We start from the raw sequence: 23,968 nt of genomic DNA, 5'->3' as shown, positions 1-23,968 counted from the left end.
ATTTGGCAAATAAAAGAGCTGTGTGTTTTTATTTTCGTCAATTTGTTTATTTAGAAAGAGAAAACTGCTTTTTCAGTTTTGACTTTTGCACCATTTTTACTTGGGCCTTAACGTGTAGTGCCTTTTAAAAAAAGGGCTGGGTGTTACAAAACTGCATGAACTCTTCAATTTAATGCACATTAAAAATAAGTTCAACTTTTAGGTTGTAGCGTAAAATTTGGTAAGTTGAGAAGTTCTCCTTTAATATATGCTTCTGATAAAGCAAAGCATCTCATAATGAAGGAATGACTGCAAGCAGAAAGACAAATATTAACAACTACATCTTATCATCCATAAATGCGACTCGTAATTTTGTAGAATACACTAACAAGCTTTTTATAGTTTTTGTATAAAATGAGTTTTATTTGAGCTTGATATATGTTATGAACCTACTTTATGAAATTCATGTAAATTTACAGGATCTTGCTATGAAACCTCAAGAGCCTGATATGAATCTGCGGGTGTTAGTAAGGAAACTAAAGAAACACGCTAGGACTCTGAAGTAACTTGCTAGGAATCCACAAAAACCCACCTTGGATTTCGTTGTGATATTGAAAATTCTCAAGTGTCCAATGAAAATTTTCAAAAGTTTTTATATTTTTTGGCTGCCACTAGTACTTTTCAAATTCATCTGAAAATTTCTCCAGAAATACTCAAAATAGAAATCCTTATTATATTATAAGGGACGGACCTGGTGTAGTGGTTAGAACACTCGCCTCTCACGCCGAGGACCTGGGATCGAATCCCATCCCCGACATAGTCACTTATGACGTAAAAAAAGTTATAGTGACGACTTCCTTCGGAAGGGAAGTAAAGCCGTTGGTCCCGAGATGAACTAGCCCAGGGCTAAAAATCTCGTTAATAAAGTCAAACCAAACCAATCCTTATTATCCCGCTAGGTATTCACAGTTGAGAAATCCTAAGAGAAATGAATTCTTAAGAGTTTCTTAGGAATCACCAGATTTTGGACATAATCCCCACCCAATAACCAATTATACATTCTCAGAATCCCACAAGAAACTCTCAGTGTCCGCTTCTGCAGACAATTTCAATAATCCGTTGAAATTTCTGAAGTCTTCTAAACTTAATGATTATCTCATGAGACCCATTTCCTTGATTAAAAATCTTGTTAGAATGTTGGATCGTCTCTTAACAATTCTAACGTCTAGCAGAAGCTCTAACAAAGAGGGAAAGTAACTCTAAAAAGTTGACGCAGAAAGATCAATATACACACTAATACCACAGACAAAAAGTTTAAACACTTTCAATCGTATTTATCGCGCGCTCTAATTATTTGATTGAAAATAAAGTATAGTTTGGTTTGCGTTCGATTTTTGTTGTCATTGTGGCAGTATTGGAGTTCTTAAAAAAAAAAATAAAATAAAATGTAGTATAATATGCACATCTTTTATGGATTATATGTTGACACTTCTGTAATTCACTAGAAAACGCAATTTATTTTAAAAAAATCCTTAAAGTTATGATGCACGACATATTGTTTTATTTGTTTCTATTACTGAGGAGTTTTTACAAAAAAAAATCTGAAGGAAATGGTTTTATTCAGTGTATCACCCACCGGCAGACTCAAGTGGGCTGGTCACTCAGTATGAATACCTAAGAAGAGAGTTTGTTCTCTAGTTTAATGGCCTCATGAAACGTTGCGAATGCATGCCCAATCACCATCCCGCAGTAAACAGCCGCGTACACGAGAGCCCTTAGTAGTTGGTGGGATTTTGGGGAATATCAACGAAAATGGAGCTCTGGAATATAGTTCTTGTGGAGTTGACCTGCTCCAACAGATACAGTAATATTTACAAAAAAAAAAAAACAAATTTTGATGGTATTCAAAAATGTTGCCAAAAACGGATCCATTTTGTTGCCAAAATCGGGGGGTGCCAAAAATGGAGCATGCCAAAAACGGAATCCCACTGTAGTTGTCGAATTTTATTTCTGAAGTTTTGCACATCTCATCTGAATCGCGAGAAATCAATAATAATCACAAAAATAAAACTTGCGCATTTCTTACACCACTGTACTATCGCAGAAGTTTTTACAAACGCGCGATTGCATCAAATTGAGTCAGTGTCTTCAGCGGGGTTATTAATCGCAGTTCAATGAAAACGGAGACGGATCCCCTATTCTTGGCACTTTTGATTCACTTCGGCAGTGGGGTTTTTTGACAGCTATAGTTGATATTTGGCCACAATGAGCCACCCTGGATGATACACAGAGGCTCATAGGTCTGTGTCACAATGAGCCTATGCATAGTATTAAACGTTTGACTTTAAAGCTAAGTATGCTGTTTCGCTCAAGAAAAGTAAAGAAATTCCTTGACTGAAAGGGTCAAGAAATTTCCTACAGAGAGCCCCCTTTGAAGTGACATTTCTTCTCAACTGCGTACTGCGATCAGAAAAAAAGTGATTTTCTTGACCATTTCTTGGGAGAAATTTTCCACGCATCGAGATAGGCGATTCCTTTTCTTGTCAGTAGCAAACCGGCCTTAACTGTGTACTGTTAACTTAACTGTTTTCATGTTGCTCATGAGAGAGAGAGCGTGACAGCACCAAAACACGGCGCACAGTAAAAGTCAAAAGAACAAATGGATTTATGTCACGTACAGAGGCTCATAAGGGAGAGGAAACAAATCTCAGAAATCTCAATGATTGCTGAGATGCAAATTTTAGTTCACTGTGATTTTTATAGCAACCTACTATAAAAAAGTGCCAGTCAGTGCGCCGGAATGTGCCATGAGCCTCTGTGCGTACCATAAATTCTTTTGTGGCTTTTACTGTACGCCGTATATTGGTGCTGTCTCGCTCTCTCTCTCACGGGCAACTTGAAAACAGGGCGCACAGTAAAAGTCAAACGTTTTAAAGCATGCATACCCGAGCAGAAAAAAATAGCTACTGAATACCAAATTGAGGTATTCCAAACCAGATAATTTCCAATACTTACAACCTGAATGATGTATGAATGAGCCCTGCATAAGAGGTAAAATACCTCAAATAATACCTTCTGCATATTCTACAAATACCAAGCTGATAACTAGATCAGGTATTGTAATACCTAAATAATACGTGATAGGTTTTCATATAAAAGTGATTTTTTTTTCAATAATAGTTCAATACCTCCAGCAGTCCTCAATACCTATCGAATACCAAAATGAATGAATGAAGTTGTTTTAAACATTTTTTCAAATACCATTATAAAACCAAAATGAGGTATTGACAACTGAACAATACCTAATTATGGTATGATACCAAAATATGGTATGCATAAGTTATTGCGAGTTTTCTTTGCAGAGTGACCACCCCCTTGGGTAAAGTCAGAAGCATAAGGTGGTGATGAATTATGTTCATCGTGTTTACCTGTTTTGACCAGTGCTGGGAATGGCAATAGTAGTAGGCTTGAATTTCGCGAAAATCACGAGGCATTCCCAGTACAGTAGTTCAAAAACGTGAATCTCATCAAGTAGCCTATGTTGGGTGCATGAATTTTCGAAATCGTTAGTGTCATTGAAGGCTCTAAATGCGGGAAATGCAGCGGTATATAGAACATTTTTCTACAGTAATTTTGGGTTGCCCTTAGCAACGGGTGTTTTGCAATTTTCAAGGCTCTTTGCCTACAGCAGCGATAGGCGTGAGTTTCACTGGCTTCGCTGACTGCGATTGGCTTTGTTTGGCTACTGTAGAGTGAATTTCAGATTTTTTCCCAACCCTGGTTTTGACAGTCACATATTAATGAAATAAATTGAAATGAATTTGTTTACGGGTGTAAGAAACGTAAAGAGTGAAAATAAGACAACTCGATACCACGCAGCCCAAAGCACATTGTGAGTCAGCACTGACTGGGTGCAGTCCAGAAAAAAAAATACTCGTGTACGTTTCATTCGAATTCAGGGTGCTATCTTGTAGCAGCGCGTGCAGTACCGAAAGATAATTGAGTCGCACCCCATCCCTGCTCTCAGGTCACCATCAGCTGTTCGTTTTGTTTACATCTTTTTTGCGACTAATACAAACAAACACATACTAAGAGCCGGACCTGCTTTGAACCTCTGTACATGCCATAAATTCTTTTGACTTTTACTGTGCGCCGTGTGTTGGTGCTGTCTCGCTCTCTCTTACGGTCAACTTGAAAACAGGGCGCACAGTAAAAGTCAAACGTTTTATAGCATGCAGAGGCTCATAGAGCTTAGTGACATTTGAACTCACGAATCTGAAATATTAGCAAATTTGACATATTTATACCCAGATTGCTGCAGATGAACACTTAGCGCATCATCATCACTGCAATCAAAATTGCAACTCACCAGAAAACGTTAGGCTGGATTAACAACAGTCCTGCTGAGCCTGGCCTTACAGTTGAGGTCGTAATAGGCGTATCTGTTAAAGGATACAGTGAGGGACCGAAATCCGTAAAGGCTCAAAATCCGTACACTTCGTACAGATAGTAGGAGTTTTATATGAAGTGGACGGATTTAGATTCATTTCTTAGATGTACAAATTTCGATCCCGCACGGTACAAACTCTAGTGGAATTAAATGGTTTCAAATGTCGGATCAGTGAACAAGTGCATTGGATCAGTCCACTAAACAACTCGAAGATGTATCATTATTATGATTGTGCGATATTTGCCAGAAAACTATTCGCCAGAATGACATCTGCCAGAAAACTATTCGCCAGAATGTACCATTCGCCAGAAAGTACCATTGCCCAGAATTATTTTTCTTGTCGATTTTGATCATGAAATATCTCGGAATCCAAGGATTGCCGTCACAATATTCGACTTGTGCCACGACTCACATGTTCAAAAGCACTAAATTGAACAAATAGTACGGTAACTATCTCGTTCTTCTCATTTTAAAATTTCTGCTAGTGCACAGAGCGAAGACAATATAACACTGTTATTCTACATCTCTTGCGAGATTTTTTTGGCTATGAGATTTTGATACAATATTCTAAGCTGTTTTACCTAGTTTTAAGAAAATTTCATTTCCTGTCACCGCGAGCTGTTCTTTATCAGAATATTGTATTGTACAGAATTTCTCGTACAACTACCAGATAGTTTATGCTTTTCAATGGACAGTTTATTGGGGTTGTGCTACTTTGTCCCGAATATCGATACCCCGAATGTCGTTTCCCTGAAAACCACTTCCCTGAATACCCCGTTTTCTCAAGGAAATAGGTTCCTCGAAAATGTTTTGGCACTCATAATTCTCAGAACTTATTGATTATTTCAGGCTGATGAACGGTTCATAAAAATGCACCCTTCTGTTTTGATCAGCGGTTCTTTAAAGTTTCTCCGAACTCAGCATTTTTTCTTGTTTTCTTTATCGTTCTTTCTAGTTCACCACTCTGTCTCTGAAGATTGTTTCTTATCCATTTTGAATTGCATCTATTTTGGGGCCGTCCATGAACCACGTGGTCGTTCAAGAAGGAGTAGAAGTGGGTGGTTCTATCATAATACCACGATCCATATAAATTTTGGGTCATTCACGGATAAAAATCTGATCCCCAAATCATGATTTACAAATCATGAAGTTCATAAATAGGTTAGGTCATAATATCAGGATCACAAATCATGGTTCCTGGAGTCAAAATCATGATTCTTCATAAGCGTAACATCCAGGTTGAAAACACAAACCGGTACGCTTTGCTTCAACTCATTCGTATCGATCATCCATAATTCAAGATAACGAAGTGGTTCAGTGGTAGAGTACGTGCCTTTAATCGAAAGGTTCTTGGCTCAAATCTCAGTGCATGCCATTTTTTTATTTTTATTTTTTTTATTTCGTCGATCATAAACGGATGTGCGATTCAGCATTTTTGGCATTTGAATCATGAGTTCGTGCAATCAGCAACAAAAAACATAACGCGTGTGTTGTGTTACGGCAATCTGACTCATGATATCATGAGTTCAAATTATGTTGTATTTTCATAAGATGAAAACACGCTGGAATCATGATAACATGAGTCATAATCTTGTTTTTGGATTCAAATTTCTTCCCGTGTTCGGGAGAATGGATAGCACGAAAAATTGTCATTCGGGTATCTGGCGTTCGGGGAAATGATATTCGTGGGAACAACATTCGGGTAACAATAGACCAAAAGGCTTTTATTAATAATGGTCACCTAAATATCAGTACATGAAAAAATATTCAAAAAAGAGTATTTGCTTACCGCTACTTGACATGGTTTTTGGCAAATAAGAATTCTTCATTCCCCATGTATATGATGTTCTTCTTGATTTTACAACTGTCTTATTTGTCTAAAAGCTCCTGAAGTTGTTATAGTAAATGTAACTTTGGTTTGCGAATGGAGGCATTCATTACTTCATCGAACGGACGGCACAAATAGTTGAAACGTATATCGAAATCTTGTAAATATCCAATAAACTAGCTCTTAAGAAGCAACAATACTTTTTAGAACAGCTTATGATGAAAAGAAGGGAGCACCACTTGTGAAATATTTCAAATCATAATTTCCTGTAAACTTAATTATCTAGAAAAAAAAACATTTAATTGAAACTGAAAAAACAGGAAGATGGAATTTAATAATTATAAAATAGCATAATCTCATGCTATAACATCTGTAGAATGATAGTTGCAACGTATATCGAAAAGAAGCAACAAAACTTTGAAGAACAGCTTATGCTTTCAAACCATAATACCATTTTACAGGGACAACATATATTAAAAAAAACTTACTTTACTATCCGTCATGCTAAATATCCATTCTTTACATCAGTAAGCAGTATCTTTCATACATAGTGAAGCAGCTTTTAATGAATGCAATCGTTATTCTACTGTATTTTTTTTTCTAGTTCCACGGTCCCCCAGTATTAAGTGTTGCTTTTTCAATTCATTTTCATAAAACTTCAAATATTGCTGTTGATCTTTGAATGCTCGAGAAATCGATGTTTTTATTATATGTACCTAGTCCAACAATTAGAATATGGATATTCGAAGCTGGCTCACGAAGTCAACGGTAGGTTGTGTCCAAGAGACCCTGTAATTTTTTGAGTATATTAACCAAAATAATCTCACACATTTTTTTAATGCTCTACAATTGCAAACTTGATTCACCTGAAAAAAAAAAAAACAAAAAAGTTCTAGGGGATGGTCAATTCTGGGGAATGGTACATTCTGGCGAATGGTTTTCTGGCGAATGGTATTTTGTGGCAAATGGTTTTCTGGCATATGGTACTTTCTGGCGAATGTCATTCTGGCAAATAGTTTTCTGGCGAATGGTTTTCTGGCAAATATCGCACAATCATTATTATTGGTATTCGCTTTAATGAATGTACAAGTTCACTAATCTGATATTTGAGCGTTCCCAAATTTATGCGTTTAATTAGTACTTTTTATCACTGTTTTCAATTTTTTGACTCAAGCCAATTTGACGGCATAAAAATCAAAGAAATTTGAATTTTAGTACTGTTTCAATCAAGAATCATATTGATTTAATACATTAAAATGATAAAAATATTAAAATCTCAAAATCATTTCAGGAAGTTTTGGCCGCAACTTTATATGGAGCCCGACCATTGTGTCATGGTGTACAACAAAGTATATAATATGTTTATTGCTGAATGTTCAGCAAGATTGAAACCAATTTCAATTAAGATTTCTTTCGCACCATACCGTTTTTTTTATTACCATGAAAAAAAGGGAAAGGGATTGAAAATCCCTGAAATTGTCTTACGTTATCAACGGAAAGCCCCAAACATTGAAACCCCAGCAGAATTGCAAATAATGGGTAATACAAGAGGTAATAGTACTATAGTTTTTTGATTTCTGCTTCGTATGAGAATCTGCAAATCAGCACAGAAATCTTGTTGAAGAAAATTAATGCTTTTTCTCTATGAAATTTTCGCATATCTAGCTTGTGGATTGCTCTGCCAACTTAAAGTTAGAACTCATAAAGTTCATCCATTTATTTTTATCAAAATTATGAATTTCAGTTTAAAAAATATATATAATTAGCTAGATAGCGAGAACTCTTTTTTAAAAATTTCAAAAACAGAATTATTCTACCTGAAATCTTAGCATAATAAGATCGTTTAAGGTTCATATAAAAACCAAGGTATCTAGAAGGGGGGTAGTTCAATATGTAAGATTTCCCATTCCGCCATTTTGAAATGCCAAGTGACAGCTGGCTAGTTTGTTTATGTTGCTTGGATATCAGGTGCATGGTGTGACAAAGTATGTATACAATGTTTCTTTTACACCCGTATGTGTGTAGTTTACGCGGCAAAGTACCTGAATTTCATTTCATTTCATCATTTCATATCATCATCGTCGAATACAACCGTCACCGTCAGACGGCAACACCGTGGCACATCCTCTCTTTCATCGGTGAACCATCGGTGGTGGGTGGCTCTCACCCAATGAACTATTTGGAATTTCTTCAATAGATGCGCATTACATGCAACTATTAACCAAGTTTTTAGGTTTGTAATCCACTTTTCTACGATCCAGAACACCGGAATACCACATCGACGACGAAAATTTGAAGCGAGGGAATTTTCACTTCATTGTATTTGTGTTTGTTGGAGTAAACAACCTCTCTAACAACCCCATAGAAACGGTAGAGAGAAAAGCAGTATACACAAACCCGCTAGCTAGCCAGCTGTCACTTCTACCTTCCCCGCAGCCAACCACACCGCGCACCCACTGACTGCTTAGATCGGTAAACCAGTCATTAAACGAAACCTTGGTAAAAACCGAAACTTCATTTAATAAACTTAATTGTATTAGAAGTACAAGATCAATTTGTCTCCCAAGGCCCTTTTAACTACTTTATACAGGGTGATTACTATATCCTGTCAGTAAAATAAGTAATCAAAGAAAAAAAAAGGTTAAATGAATTTAATTACCAGTGAATATCCATTTTAGGACATCTATAACATTTGTCTATGTATAGCAAATAGATAACAAATTAATTTATTTACCTCAATTTCCAGCCACATGCATTGTTTCAGAAGCATTACAGTTAACACGCACGTTATTCAAAAGCATATATTTTAATCAAAAAATACATATTTTTTCGCTAAAATTTTCCATAATCAGTCTCATTCTATTCCCTAGTAAGTCTAAAAGATTGTGGTAACATGCTGTTTCAATCAGGCAATTTTTTCAGCGAAGTTTAGTCAAAAATAGATATCTGTGGAAAACGTGCGTGCCAGGTGCAATGTCTTTCAAACAACACATATGACTAAAAACTAAGGTAAATGAAAAAAGATTTAATCTTTACTTTGTCAAAACAAATTTTATAGATGTGCAAAACAGGATGTACACCGGAAATAAAAATTCATACATACATCTTTTATCTACGAACATTTACTTTACTGACAGGAATTAGTAATCACCCTGTAGATATAAGTAAATTTTCATCAAGCTCTGACAAAATTTGTAGTTGAGTTGTTGGCCAAATTGGTCAAACAAAATCTCACTGAATGCTAGGCAAGATTATTACAAAATCCTATAGGGCGGCTGATCCAGTGGTAGTGTGTGTGTGTGTGTGTGTGTGTGTGTGTGTGTGTGTGTGTGTGTGTGTGTGTGTGTGTGTGTGTGTGTGTGTGTGTGTGTGTGTGTGTGTGTGTGTGTGTGTGTGTGTGTGTGTGTGTGTGTGTGTTTTTTTTTTTTTTTTTTTTTTTTTTTTTTTTTTTTTTTTTCATGCAACTAGGAGTTTAAAAATCTTCATAGACTGGCCTGTATATGTTCATGCTCATGCCAGTGTAATTTTTGGCGCGGTGTGGGATCCACAATGTGCCTTCCCCACTAAAAACACTCTCCTAGGTTTAGTACCATAACCCTCCGGAACCACCTTCCAGTATTACTTCGGAGGGGAGGCTAACGTGCTGAGCGCACCTCTTCAATTTGTTACTCTACATGCTGAGCCCTTCGGCTCCTGAGCCCTTCGGCTCCTGAGCCCTTTGGCTCCTGAGCCCTTCGGCTCCTGTTAGCAGTTTTAAAACCGTTCAACGTTGTGCCTCATGCTGAGCCCTTCGGCTCCTCACGTTAGTAATTTATTAGTACCTATTTTCGCCCATTGGCGACCCGTCAATTTGTTAGTACCTACATGCAACATTCTGAGCCCTTCGGCTCCAGTTTGTACACTACTCTGCACTCATTCAGGGCGCGTACTCACACAGTTACGACGACCTTCTCCTTTTCTTTGTTCAGCTAGTAGGATGCCGAGGTCGGTCCAACGATTCCGGTTGAGCATAACTTCCGGTTCGTAGGCGCCTCGACTACCCATTACCAGCGTCCCGACGTACTCTACTCGACTAGTCCCCGACGGTGGACCTAGTCTACACCGACGAAGAATTCCCCGGCGGTGAAAATTCTCCCGAGACCGATTCTTCTTTTTCTACGTTTCGAGCCGACCGGAAGGGTGCCGAAGTCAGTCCAGCGATTCCGGTGGAGCCTAGCTTCCGGTTCACTGGTGCCCCGACGACCCTAAAACCGGCGCTATGACACGTCTACTCAACTAGTCCCCGGCGGTGGACCTAGCCTACACCGACGAAGAATTCCCCGGCGATGGAAGTTCTCCCGAGACCGATTCTCCTACTGCTGCTGCTGCTGCTGCTGCTGCTACTGCTGATCTTCACTTTTTTACAGGACGACCGGTAGGGTGCCGAAGTCAGTCCAGCGATTCCGGTGAAGCCTATCGTCCGGTACACTGGTGCTCCTACGACCCGGGACCGGTGCAACGCCGCGTCTACTCAGCTAGTCCCCGACGGTGGATCTAGCCTACTCCGTCAGAGAGTTCCCCGGCAAAGGAATGTCTCCCGAAACCGAGCAGCCATTCTTCCTTTTCGTGTGTTCACTCTAGCTAGCAGATCGTTGGTCACTACGCCACTTCCTCTGAAGCTCGGACATAATTCTCGATACCGTGCTATCGACAGCGTTCCAAATGCTTTCTTCTCGGCACATCTCTTCGACAACGTTATCGACAGTGACTCCTCGCATGTCCCTCCTCACTTCTTCGAACCTAGGACATTCGAAGACTACGTGCTCCGGTGTTTCCTCCACATTCTCGCACTCCGGGCAACAAGGTGAAGAAGCATGTCCGAACCGATGCAGATACTTCCGGAAACAGCCGTGTCCGGACAGAAACTGCGTCAGATGGAAGTTCACTTCTCCATGCTTCCTATTAACCCACAGTGACACATTTGGAATTAGACGGTAAGTCCACCTTCCCTTCTCCGCGTTGTTCCACTCTTGCTGCCACTTAGCCAACGAGTCCGTTCTGACGATCCTTCTCACATTTCTGGTGCCTCTTCGCTCATAACACTCCACGTCCTCGGCCAGGGTGATGCAGATGGGCATCATGCCAGCGATAACGCATACTGCCTCCGATGAAATCGTCCTATAGGCGCTCGCTACTCGTATGGCCATGAGTCGGAATGTGCTGTTCAACATCCTCCGATTACGCTTGGTTTTTACCGCTGCGGCCCAAACTGGGACTCCATACCTGAGAATAGACACCGCTACACTCGCTAGGAGACGCCTTTTACTACTTCTCGGTCCTCCGACGTTCGGCATGATCCTCGCTATCGTGTTGACCGCCTTCGACGCCTTTTCGCAGGCGTAGTCCACGTGAGCGTTGAAGTTTAGACGGTCATCTACCATCACCCCCAGATGCTTCAAAGCACGTTTTGATGAAATGTCTTGTCTACCGATGTTGATTTCAACCCTCTGAACAGCTTTGAGGTTGCTAACCAGCACTAGCTCCGTCTTATGATGAGCCAGCTGCAGTTTTGCTCCGGTCATCCACGCTTCAATCGTGTCAATCGCTTCCGTCGTCAGCATTTTGACCTCTTCCAACGTCTCGCCAGTCACCGTTAGAACGACATCATCTGCGAATCCAACGATTTCCACTCCGTTAGGTAGCTCCAGCATTAATACTCCATCGTACATCGCGTTCCAAAGCGTTGGACCAAGGATTGAGCCTTGTGGCACTCCTGCCGTGATCCTGATCGACTTTTGACCCAACTCCGTTTCATATACCAGGATTCTGTTTTGGAAATAGCTTTTTAGCATACTGCACAAGTAGCCAGGAACTCGCATTCTATGCAGTGCTAAGGCTATAGCCTCCCAGCTGGCGCTGTTGAAAGCATTTTTGACGTCAATCGTCACTACGGCGCAGAACCGATTGCCTCTCCTCTTCTGTTTGGATGCCTTCTCCGCATTCTGCACAACTGTCCGGATTGCATCCACCGTCGAGACCCCTTTCCGGAATCCGAATTGTCTCTTCGATAAGCCACTCTCGCTCTCTGTGCATTGTGTCAGCCTGTTAAGGATGATCCTTTCCAGGAGCTTACCAAGTGTGTCCAGCAAACATATAGGTCTATACGATGCTGGGTCCCCTGGTGGCTTCCCTGGTTTTGGCACCAACACCAGCTTCTGAACCTTCCAACTGTCTGGGAAACAGCCTTCATTCAGGAGTTTCTGCAGCGTCGTCCTGAACAAATCCGGGAACGCCAATATCGCGGTTTTTAGTGCTACATTGGGGATCCCATCCGGACCGGGAGCTTTCTTCACCTTCAGACCCTTCGCCACTGCTAGTAGCTCTTCATTAGAGATTCGCACACCTCCGGGTTCTTCTTCCTCGTCTTCGTATGGCGTAGGCGGCCACACTGTTGGGTCATGATGCGGAAACAGACCTTCCACGATAATCCTCAACTTGTCTGGACATGTTTCGACTGGTGTCGCCGGACCCTTAAACTTCGCCATCACAATACGGTAGGCGTTGCCCCAAGGGTTTTCTTCGGCTTCTCGACATAGCTCCTTGTAACAGCTGGACTTGCTCCGCTTAATCTCTTGTTTGAAAGCAGCTCTAGCTTCACGGAAAGCGATTCTCCGTTCCTCCCTCTCTACTTCGGTTCTTGCTCTCTGGACGCGTCTTCTGGCTCGGAAGCATGCAGCACGGAGGGTACTAAGCGTCTCATTCCACCAGTACGCTGGGCGCCTTCGGTTCCTAGGCTCCAACTTTCTCGGCATCGATGCATCACAAGCCGTTGCTACCACTTCTGTCAACTCTTCTGCGTCAAGGTTCGCCCTGCTGTATGTTCGAAGCGCCTCAATAAACACCTCCTTGTCGAAGTCCTTTGTCTTCCACTTCCGCTCGTATGTCCTCATTCCCATCGGCGCTGGGGAGATTCGCCGGCCGATGCTGTAGAGAATCGCCTGATGATCACTGTGGGAATATTCCTCGCTCACCCTCCAATTCATGTCATCCAACAACAATGGGCTACAGAACGTAACATCGATGATGGACTCCCGACCGTCTTTACGGAATGTACTGACAGCCCCTTCGTTGCACAGCCTCACATCTAGCTTCGCCAGAGCTTCGAGTAAGCTGTACCCCCTGGCGTTGGTCAATCTGCTGCCCCACTCTACGGCCCAGGCGTTGAAATCTCCTGCTATGACTACCGGCGTTCTTCCCACCAGCGTATCTGTGAGCAAATCCAACATACTATTGTACTCTTCATCTGTCCATCTCGGAGGCGCATAACAGCTGCATACGAAGACTCCGTTGACTTTGGCAATAACAAAGCCGTCGTGTGAGCTATCGACTACTTCTTGTATGGGGAACCTGCTCATCACCTGTATTGCCACCATACCTGCTCTATCAGCCACCCAATTACCGTTTTCGAGGGGAACCCGATATGGCTCCGCAATTATTGCTACATCGCACTTGGTTTCTGTCGTGAACTGCCACAACAGTTGCTGTGCAGTGTCGCAATGATTGAGATTCACTTGTGTGATCTCCATCCTTATTGGCCCGCCTTCGCTTTTTTATACGCCGGGCATTTGAAGCCTCCCGTCGGATGATCGTTTCCGTCCTCCGGCATGCATAGCAGGCACCTAGTCCGCTTTGTACAGTCCCGAGCAACGTGGCCATTTCCGCCGCAATTCCAGCATAGGTCGGACCTGTCCGGGCCCTTACAGTTTCTCGACTGATGGCCGAATCCCCTGCATTTGAAGCATCTCTCCATTTGCTTGGCGACTCTAGGTACCAATCTCAGCGGGCACACCGACCAACCAACTTTGATCGTGCCTAACGCCACCAGTTTGTTGGCAGCATCCACTGGCAATCGTATTGCCGCCGTCTGTGTGCCTCCATACGACTTCCTTATCCGCATAGACATCTGTCCTTCTAGGTTACACTGCTCGGCCAGTGCCCACTTCAGGTCTTCTTCCGTCGTGATCTCATCCAGATCTCTACACTCGACTACTGCCTCCTGCGAAAGAGCTCTTACGTTGGCCTCGTCGCCCAAGGATTTGGCGATGAGCTCCTTGTACACCGTGCTCTTGACAGAGGGGTCTTTCTTCAGAACGAAGATCATGTCGCCCTTCTGCGTGCGCTGCGTTTTGACAACGTTTTCGCCCAGTTCCTTTAGCTCCGGATCTTCCTTCACTCTTTTGAGGAGCGCAGCGTACGTTGTTTTGTCGTTCGCTTCCACGACCAGAGCATCACCCTTGTACCTCAGCCTAGGAGGTTGACGTGTTTCTTTCTTCTTCTGTTCCGGCTTCTTTCCTTCCTTCACTTTCCGGTGTTTCTTCTTCTTCTGCTGACTTCCGACGATACGCCATTCACCTTCACTTCCAGCATCTCTCTGGTTGTTGACGCCTTTCTTCTCGTTTTTGTGCTTCTTTGCATCCTCTTGATCGCCAGGTGATTCCCTGATCCTTTTCTCCGAGCGGGTATTTTGGTGACTTCTCGGCGTCTCCTGAACATCCGTCGAAGGTCGTTCCGCTGCTTCCGTAAGAGCTTTCTCAGCCGTTTCCGCTCGCATTCTGAGCGCATTTTGCTCACGCTCAGCTGCTGATACGGCGGACCTAATGCTCGTCACCATGTGCTTAATTTTCAAGTGCACATTATTTCTCTCCTTCACGAACTCGTAGAGCTCGTTAACCTTCCTCCTAATGTCTGCCAAACTCGACTTCTCCAGTCGCGACTCGTTGTGGGTAGTGCTGCTACTCGAATTAGATGTGAACACGCGGTTTAGCAACGTCCTCTCCTGCTGTGTTGCTTGTGGCTCACTATGTACTTGGCTAGTACTCGCTACGGTGTCCAGTGGTGTAACTGGTGATCTCGCAACCCTACCACTTCTTGCGAACGCGTTCGCGTCTTCTCCAACTGCCTTGGTGTCATCAATACTCTCCATTTTAGTGGGTCCCCCCTCCGAGCCGCTATCTTCATCCGTCGTACATAGTCGCCTTCGCGATCTCATGGTTATCTCGTGCCTATGAGCGTTGTAGGCAGTGAGGCCATGCGTGGGTTGACACGGACCCTTATGGGGGCCGGGTACAGTGCCAGATCGGCGTAGATCGGGGATGCTACATCCGAACCTATGTACTCATCACGCTTGATGGACAGACGTCGAACGTACTTGAAGGCCTGCCACGGTTTTAACGGGACGGGGGCAACCGCACTATTGGCCCACCCGCCGTTTCAGGGAAGTGTCACCCATCCTTACTAAGGGAGTAGAATAGTGTGTGTGTGTGTGTGTGTGTGTGTGTGTGTGTGTGTGTGTGTGTGTGTGTGTGTGTGTGTGTGTGTGTGTGTGTGTGTGTGTGTGTGTGTGTGTAATCCAACTAACACCCACTGTCCGGCAGTGATATTATGGAAGAAATCTTTCTGCAATGTTTTTTGATGCTATTGCAGATAGCTTTAGTCCAGGAGTTAGAAGGTGATAGCTCTATTGCAGATCCAGTGACCCATTTCAGAATGGCTGGAGAGACACGTCCATTCAGAAGTCACTTTCACCAACAATAAGCCCCGCATGTGTGCATTACCGTTATCAAATGGATAATGATAATACAAACACACTTCCAAATCCAAAGATATGCTTTTTTGGAACTGGCACGTATTTAGTATATTAAGGTAACAATACAGATCAAAACAATCTCACCAAATTTCTTGACTACGACGCTGTCGACTCAATAATTCGAAGCACTTCCTTCATATTTTCATTTAGACAAACAAGACATTCGGTCATCGCTAGACCGCAGGCCCAAGCGGTATTGCTGTGCAAATTTTGTCGCGATTAACTCAGAAACATCGAGGCAAACATCAAACGTGATACACAATTTGCATCAAACACTGCGAAGCTTCATCGGTTCCATCGGGTGCATAGTACCTTCAAAACCATCTAAGTACGATAATTAAAATCTTCACATATTCACTATTTTCGCACGGATTACGCCGGTAAAACTTCACAAAGCAGCACTTTTCTTCTAAATGTATGTCGGGTGGCATAGCACTACCAGCCGTTTTGCTCTTTCATCGGCCGAATTGGCGGAACCGAGATAAACGTGACAGCGAATTCAAAAACGCAGCCGCTCGCGCGCACAGCCTGCTACGATCGCTCCGGCTGATCCAGTGGTAGTGTGTGTCCCAATAATGGTGGTAGTGCTGTTTTTAGCGTGTTATATGCAATTTATATTTTTATGTGTATTTTTATAGCATGGCCCTTGTTGAAATAATATGAATGTGTATAAAAAATCTTCAATATCAGTATGAAAATAGTAGAAAACAATCAAAAACCTTAACTTTTTTGCTCCCTTGCACCAGTAGTAGTGGGTCGTTCCTATAATAATGAGTCTCAATGGGAAATCAATGTAAACCACTATTATAGGAACATAAATTAGCAAATACCACTATTACTGGAACATGTTCCAGTAATGAAGGAAATGTTTTTTTAGAAGATTCAATGATTTTATCAATGTAAGATTATTTTTTACGTGAAATAGAATAGAATAGCTTTCAAATGACGTAGGGAGACTTACGGCTTCGGCACCATTCGACTATTATCGGCAACCAAATTTCAAACGCCAAATACTGAGTATTTTTCTATCAAAACACACCAATGGAAACACGCTTCCCGCTGACGACATTTCCGAGACTGAACAAACAATATCTCCAGAGATGTCATCAATTCAAATGAACACGGCTCAAAACGCGACTGATTTGGAGCTGCCGAAGAGATTCATCATTCTTATGGGAAAGTTGCCGAAGCGATTGAGGCTGCCGACAATAGTCACACTGACAAGAGATGTTCGCAACTTTGTAAAAACATTTCCAAAAGCATGTTGACAAGTCTGTCGCTGTGAATCGATAGAGGATTGAGCAACGCATAAATGTAAACAGACAAACACGGAATTTGTCTGCTGATGGCCGAGAAAATTACAAAAGAAGCGCGGCATCGGCTTAGACTGCTAGGAATACGTAAGTTCCCCTATTCAAATATGTAAAACGACCTTCCGTTATTATTTGGCGATTTTTTATTTCTCAGCCCGTTACTACTACCTCTATCACTAGTACAGACGCCCTAGGGTGATGTGCTAGTATCCATCGTATTAAGCATTGGTCAGTGAGAACTGCAATTTTCCCAGTATTGCAGTGAATGATGCTGATACAAACCGATGCCAAACAATTCTTTCTCAAAACGGATTTAGCATTGTACAATAACATTTTGATAAATCTTGATCTCTTTTTGGAAATAATGCAAAGAAAATGCATCTTACCGTATTCTCAGTCCGTCGTATCGTTTTCAACTCCGTCGCAATCAGTTTCCTGATTCGTCTCACAGCTTATGGCTCACTGTGTGTATTGAATGGTTAAAACACAACATATCAACGCTATAATAAAATGTTTTACTAGAATATATAGATCTACGGGCATCTCCCTCCATTCCTTCACCATGTTGGAATATACTAATTTCCTTTAAAATTAATTGTTCGTCATCAAAACTCAGCCCAAACATATGAACACAATTCCTTTTGACCATACAATAATGGCATCACAGTACAGCGAAAACAACACAATCAAAGGAACCGTATTTTTACGTCGAGCGTCGCGCACACATTGATACGCACAAGCTTTTTTTTCTCAGTACGATGGATTGAACTTTTTTTACATTTTCAATTATACAAGGCGGTTGAGGAAAATTTGTAAAATTTGGTGATTTATTTAAGTTTTACGGCGTGTGATTGGAATGAAATCCTTCAATGAAGAAGTACGAAGGTTTTCCATAGTGAAAATAAGTGCCCGGCGAAGTAAGTCACCCACGGGGGCGAGAAGAAACTTGTGTTGGAAAGTGGTGTGGCTCGGTCGATCGCTAAGCATTTCTCTCAAATCGTGTTCGTCCATGCGATTTCGGTGAAAAAGTGCAAAGTGGATAATTGAACTGAAGTTATTTACCGAACTACAGTAGTTTTATTGCATTTTTGGTGTACAAGTGTACAAACCATAAAAGCTTTCACAAAATTACACTTGGATAATGAATCTATGTTGCAGGTAAGTTTGAATATCTGCCGTAGTGGAACATTTAAAGTTTGATACGACGAATAGTAGCGCTTACGACGAAGTAGAACAAAACCCTATATAATATTCAAACCATTAAGGGAGGTTTTCTCAGAATATTAGGAAAAATTCTTACAAGAGTCATTCATGTGAATTTTATAAAAACCTTAGATAGCGTTGGACAGTATCTTCAGCTAAATCTTTTTCACGAAGAACAACGAATCTGCGACAACGTTTTCACAAAATGCTGGGAAGAGCATTCTTGTTGTGACAGAATTTATAAAATCATTGGTTTAAATTGAATAAAATCATGGAAAGCAATATCACTGATCACGCCGAGGACCTGGGATCGAATCCCATCCCCGACATAGTCACTTATGACGTAAAAAAAGTTATAGTGACGACTTCCTTCGGAAGGGAAGTAAAGCCGTTGGTCCCGAGATGAACTAGCCCAGGGCTAAAAATCTCGTTAATAAAGTCAAATCAATCAATCAAATATCACTGATTCCATGACAACGATTTAAAAGGCTGCAAGAGATAGTCGAAATACGCGTATCTGTCATAGATAAGCAATAAGGGCGGAGTTAAAAGATACAATACAATCTACTTTTTTGTTTAACTAAATATTTTTGAATTATCCAAAAAATATTGGCTGAGACCTTTGATGAGTTTACAGATATCCTACTTCTATATTTGAACGAATCTTTGGAATTTCACTTAGGTAGCGCTCTATTTAAGAAGGATAAAATTTTGAAAAATCAAGTTCTTTGAAAATTTCTTCTAAAATTTTTGTGTTTTAGAAGAAATTTTCAAAAAGCTTGATTTTTCAAAATTTTATTCTTCTTAAATAGAGCGCTACCTAAGTTTAATTCCAAAGATTCGTTCAAATATATATAAAAAAAGAATACTTGTGCTTTTCGATTCAGTTGGGCAACCTGTATCGCCCATTTCAGCTAACAATAATTGTATTCATAAACCCATCTCATCCTTCGACCCTTCCGAAAATCGATTTCGACATTTTTCACCCAATTGAGTATCTCTTATCGGATAAGTTGACAGATGTCAGTACCCCCGAAATTGGGCCATACATCATTCTTCCAGCTTCCTCCGCCCTTTCAATACACTAGATCCACGCGTTTCGACATCCACCTCATCATTCCACCGCATTTTAGCACGTCGCAGAGCCAAAAAAAAATGAAGATTGACGACAGGGTTGGATTATTTCCGACAGATCGGTTCACCGCAGAGCAGCATAAGTAGACATAAAGACAGACAGACAGAGTGTCTCACCCCATGAAGCCTATATTCTGTGCAAAAAAACGAGAGGATTTTCAAGCTTTTGCTTCCTTCCACAATTGCGTTCGGAAAAATCCAAAATAACCACTTATTGCTTGGATTGTTGGATCGGGGCCAAAATCCCATCATGGCTCAGCATGACCCCGTCGCCAATAGCTGTCAGAATGATCTTTTTTCATCCCTTGCATTTTTTTCGGGTGGTAGCCAAAACACTAAGCTTTAAAAAAAGAAGAACATTTTGTGTTTTGTAAAAAAAAGCTAATGAAATAATTTGTGCTTATGTGTTAAGTTAAGTATGCTGTTCCGCTCAAAAAAAGTAAGTATTTCTGCCCAAGAAATGGTCAAGAAATTTCCTACAGTGAGCTCCATTTGAATTGACATTTCTTTTCAACTGCGTACTGCGATCAAAGAAAAATGTGTTTCTTGAGCATTTCTTGTCAGAAATTTCCCACGCATCGAGATAGGCGATTACTTTTCTGTTGAAGTGCATACTTCGCTTTATTCTAAAAACTTCAAAGACAAATAGATAATAATAAGTAATGATGAATTGGAAACTAATAATTGATGTTAATAAGCAATATAAAATGGCACTGAACAAAAAATAAAGAAAAGCGCTAAAATACTTTGATAATCCAGGACAAAAAATATGATTAGAACTAAATAACAAAAAAATCCAATGAAAAATTGATAGCAAGTAATAAAAAAACGCCAATCTAAAAATAATAATAATAGCAGTGAAATGTCTAAAATTTCTATTTATGAGATTCAAGAATTTTTCAAATAAATTCCATGCAAAATGCTATTTGGAAATTTTAAGTTTCAGTAATTTATACCAAAATATTGCTTGTAATTTATTATTTTATTGTTTGTTATCGGATAAAATAGTGATGATTATCTTATTCCTAGGGCATGATAATATTTTCCCCATTTTTTGGCGTCCTCCTCGTTTGTTCCACATTTTGCATTCGATGCGGCGTTTTGAGTACGGTTCTCTCGAGGGGAAACCCCATCGCATCATCCAAAGCCAAAGCCGAGCGGAGGTTTACCGTTCTATTGAATATGGCTGATGATGATGCTGCGGGTTTGTGTCGTAGTGGACAAAATTCGGATGACGACAGGGAGCCAATGCCGATGTCACGAACAAACGAAACAACGAACGTCGCCTAATCGACGTGATTCCTAATAGATGGGGTTTTGCCGAAAGGAGAAAGGGGTGGGTCTTTGGGAGGTGGCTGGGGTCGTGTCTCCTGCATACATATGCATATAATTTGTTTCTTCAAACGAAGCGGAAAAAGCATGCTGAATAAGTTATGCGATATGTATAAATTTAAAAGATGGAACGAGCCTGAAATATGAGATGCTGTTAAGTGATATGTGAGGATTGAATGGATTACTTTCATTTTTAAAAGTGATGCGCTGAATAATAAGTGATTCTCAATAAATTAGTAAGTTGACTTAATCAAGTATGCGCATTGAATTATGAAATTTGTATAATTCCTATTCGGTTCCAACGGTGGAATAATTTTCAGGTATTCATACAAGGTAATACCGAGTTGACTGAATTCAGTTCCTAAATTTGAGCTCAACATGTAATAACTAACCTCAACCTTCAGTTGGCTCTAATCTGGAGAATCAAATATCCGTTTATGTTAAAAACTTGATCAAAAACCACTTCCTAGTATGGCAAAACTACGTCCAAAACTCTCCGTCGAAAAAAGGCGTACGGTACCGATGCCCGCCTCGGCATGACCATGATTAACTGATGTCGCCACAGAATACGACCAACATCTCAAATAAACATTGCTGGAAGATGATTTGCTTGCTGAAGGTCCTCTTAAGGACTGCTGGAGTACAGTAAAAGCAGCCATCTGCATCGCGGGCGAGAACGTTGTCGGATACATTGAACGGAGTCAACGGAACAATTGATTCCCAAGCAACCTTGCAGCATCTGCTGCTCCAGTAGCAATGTTCGCATATCCACCAAAGACGTATCAACGGTGTATATTGAGCAAGCATTACTGTATAAGTGTAATTAAAGTTGATTTAATGAGGAAAAGGGTTTTATCAGAGCCATAATGAAGCTATAATTTGTAACACTATCTCGACATTATTGGGGCCTTTCCCAGTAGCGTGGCTAGGAGGGTGTAGATGCGGTCCGCACCGAGCCTCGAGTTCGTAGGGGCCCCCAAATGGTGAAAAGAATTTCATTTAATATTATGCATTTGATTCCTGGAAAACTAACACATTAAGAAGTAGATAAAAATTCAGTTTGAAGGTGACATTGATCGGCAATGCGTAGGGACCCCATGATTAATGGTATAATGATTAAAGTAGCCAAAATACCTATTTAAAATTATTTCTCGATAAATCGGTTCAATTTTGTAACTCAGGCTTAAATATGCAGGACCCATAATCGTGTCTGAAATTGATTTGGAGGTATACTACAGTAGACTGACGCAAATTAGGTAAATCGAAAACCAATACCGAATTGACACTAAATGTGAATGGTCAATACACTTCTGATGCAAAAATGGTATGCGAAGCCTTTAATGAGCATTTTCCAACAGTTGGCTGTAAATTGGCCCAACAAATTCCATCTACACTTGAAAACCCATTGCAGTACATAAATCCGATTTCGGAATCATGTTTTCTACAGCCTGCTTCTATAAATGAGGTTACACTTCTTATCAACGACTTGAATTCGAAGAAAAGTTCCGGCCCAGATTGCATACCGGCAAAAATAATCAAAAACAATGTTGTAGCCTTTTCTCGTATACTTACTGATTCTTTTAACTTAATAATTGAAACAGGTTTATATCCTGAATGCCTCAAGGTTGCTAAAGTCATACCAATTTTTAAATCAGGAGATCGCTGTTTAGCAGATAATTATCGGCCTATATCACCTTTATCTGTATTTAACAAAATATTTGAAAAGCTTTTGGTGACACGTTTAATGAAGTTTTTCGACAGGAGTAATGTATTATACAGCATGCAATACGGGTTTCGCTCTGGGTGCAGCAGTTCAATAGCCATAACTGAACTAGTCGAAAAAATTCTTGAAGAAACTGATTCTAAAAAGTTTGTCGGTGCTCTGTTTCTTGACTTGAAAAAGGCATATGATACTTTGGACCTCAACATATTACTTAGCAAGCTAGATCTGTATGGAATAAGAGGTGTCGTTAATAATATTATTCGTAGCTACTTGAACAATAGAAAACAGTTGGTATCAGTTGATGGGGTGAACAGTTCTCTAAAGGAAATATCTACAGGAGTTCCACAAGGGAGCAACATTGGGCCTCTTCTTTTTCAAATTTACATAAATGATATTTGCAATATTAATCTGAAAAGTACTCCGAGGCTATTTGCTGACGATACGGCATTGTTTTACCCTAATATAAATCCCGAACTAATAACAACAAATATGTGTGAAGATCTGCGTTTACTTCAAAGTTATTTTGCCTGCAATCTCCTTTCATTGAACCTGAAAAAAAAACAAAGTATATGATTTTCAGATCACCAAGAAAAGCTCAACCGAATACACCTAGCCTCATTATTGGTACTGCTACTATCGAAAAAGTTGATTCCTTTAAATATTTGGGTCTTACCTTTGATTGCACATTATCTTGGGATCAACATATCAAAACGGTCTGCAATAAAATTTCAGCAATGTGTGGAGTCCTTAAACGAGTAGTATCCTACCTTCCACGCAAAGCTTTACTTCTGTTTTATTATGCCCATATTCATTCTCATCTGAATTATCTTACTCTCTCATGGGGTAGAGCATGCAAATCTAAGCTCAAAAAACTTCAAACCCTTCAAAATCGCTGCCTCAAAATTATCTTCAATTTACCAATCCTGTTTTCAACTATCCGTTTGTATACTGAGTTACCCCATAGCGCTTTACCAATTTTAGGAATCCGCGAACAGCAAACGCTGCAAATGGTTCATAATGTTCTCCACAATCCGTTATTACATCATAACATAACCCTCAACATTGCTTCTCGTATTCATAATACTAGACAATTCAATACTCTCTCTCGATCTAGAGCGCATTCCAATTTTGGTCAAAAACGTTTTTCCTTCCTTGGTCCTTCGATATATAACGTCTTACCTAGACATCTCCAACAAATTACTAACAGCTTGTCCTTCAAAACTAACCTTAAAGAATTCCTGCGGCGAAGAATTCCACATTAACTTATTTGAATTGAAACTATGTCGTAAAAACAAAATATTGTTAATCGTCTCCAAACAATTAGTTTAACTGTTCAATAATAATAATAATTAGTATTTATTTATAATTTCGTATTTGTAGT

This window comes from Aedes aegypti, chromosome 1 (assembly GCF_002204515.2).
Source record: "Aedes aegypti strain LVP_AGWG chromosome 1, AaegL5.0 Primary Assembly, whole genome shotgun sequence".
Classification (NCBI taxonomy): Eukaryota; Metazoa; Arthropoda; class Insecta; order Diptera; family Culicidae; genus Aedes; species Aedes aegypti.
The sequence above is the reverse complement of the archived record's forward strand: the minus strand, read 5'-3'. Positions refer to the sequence as shown.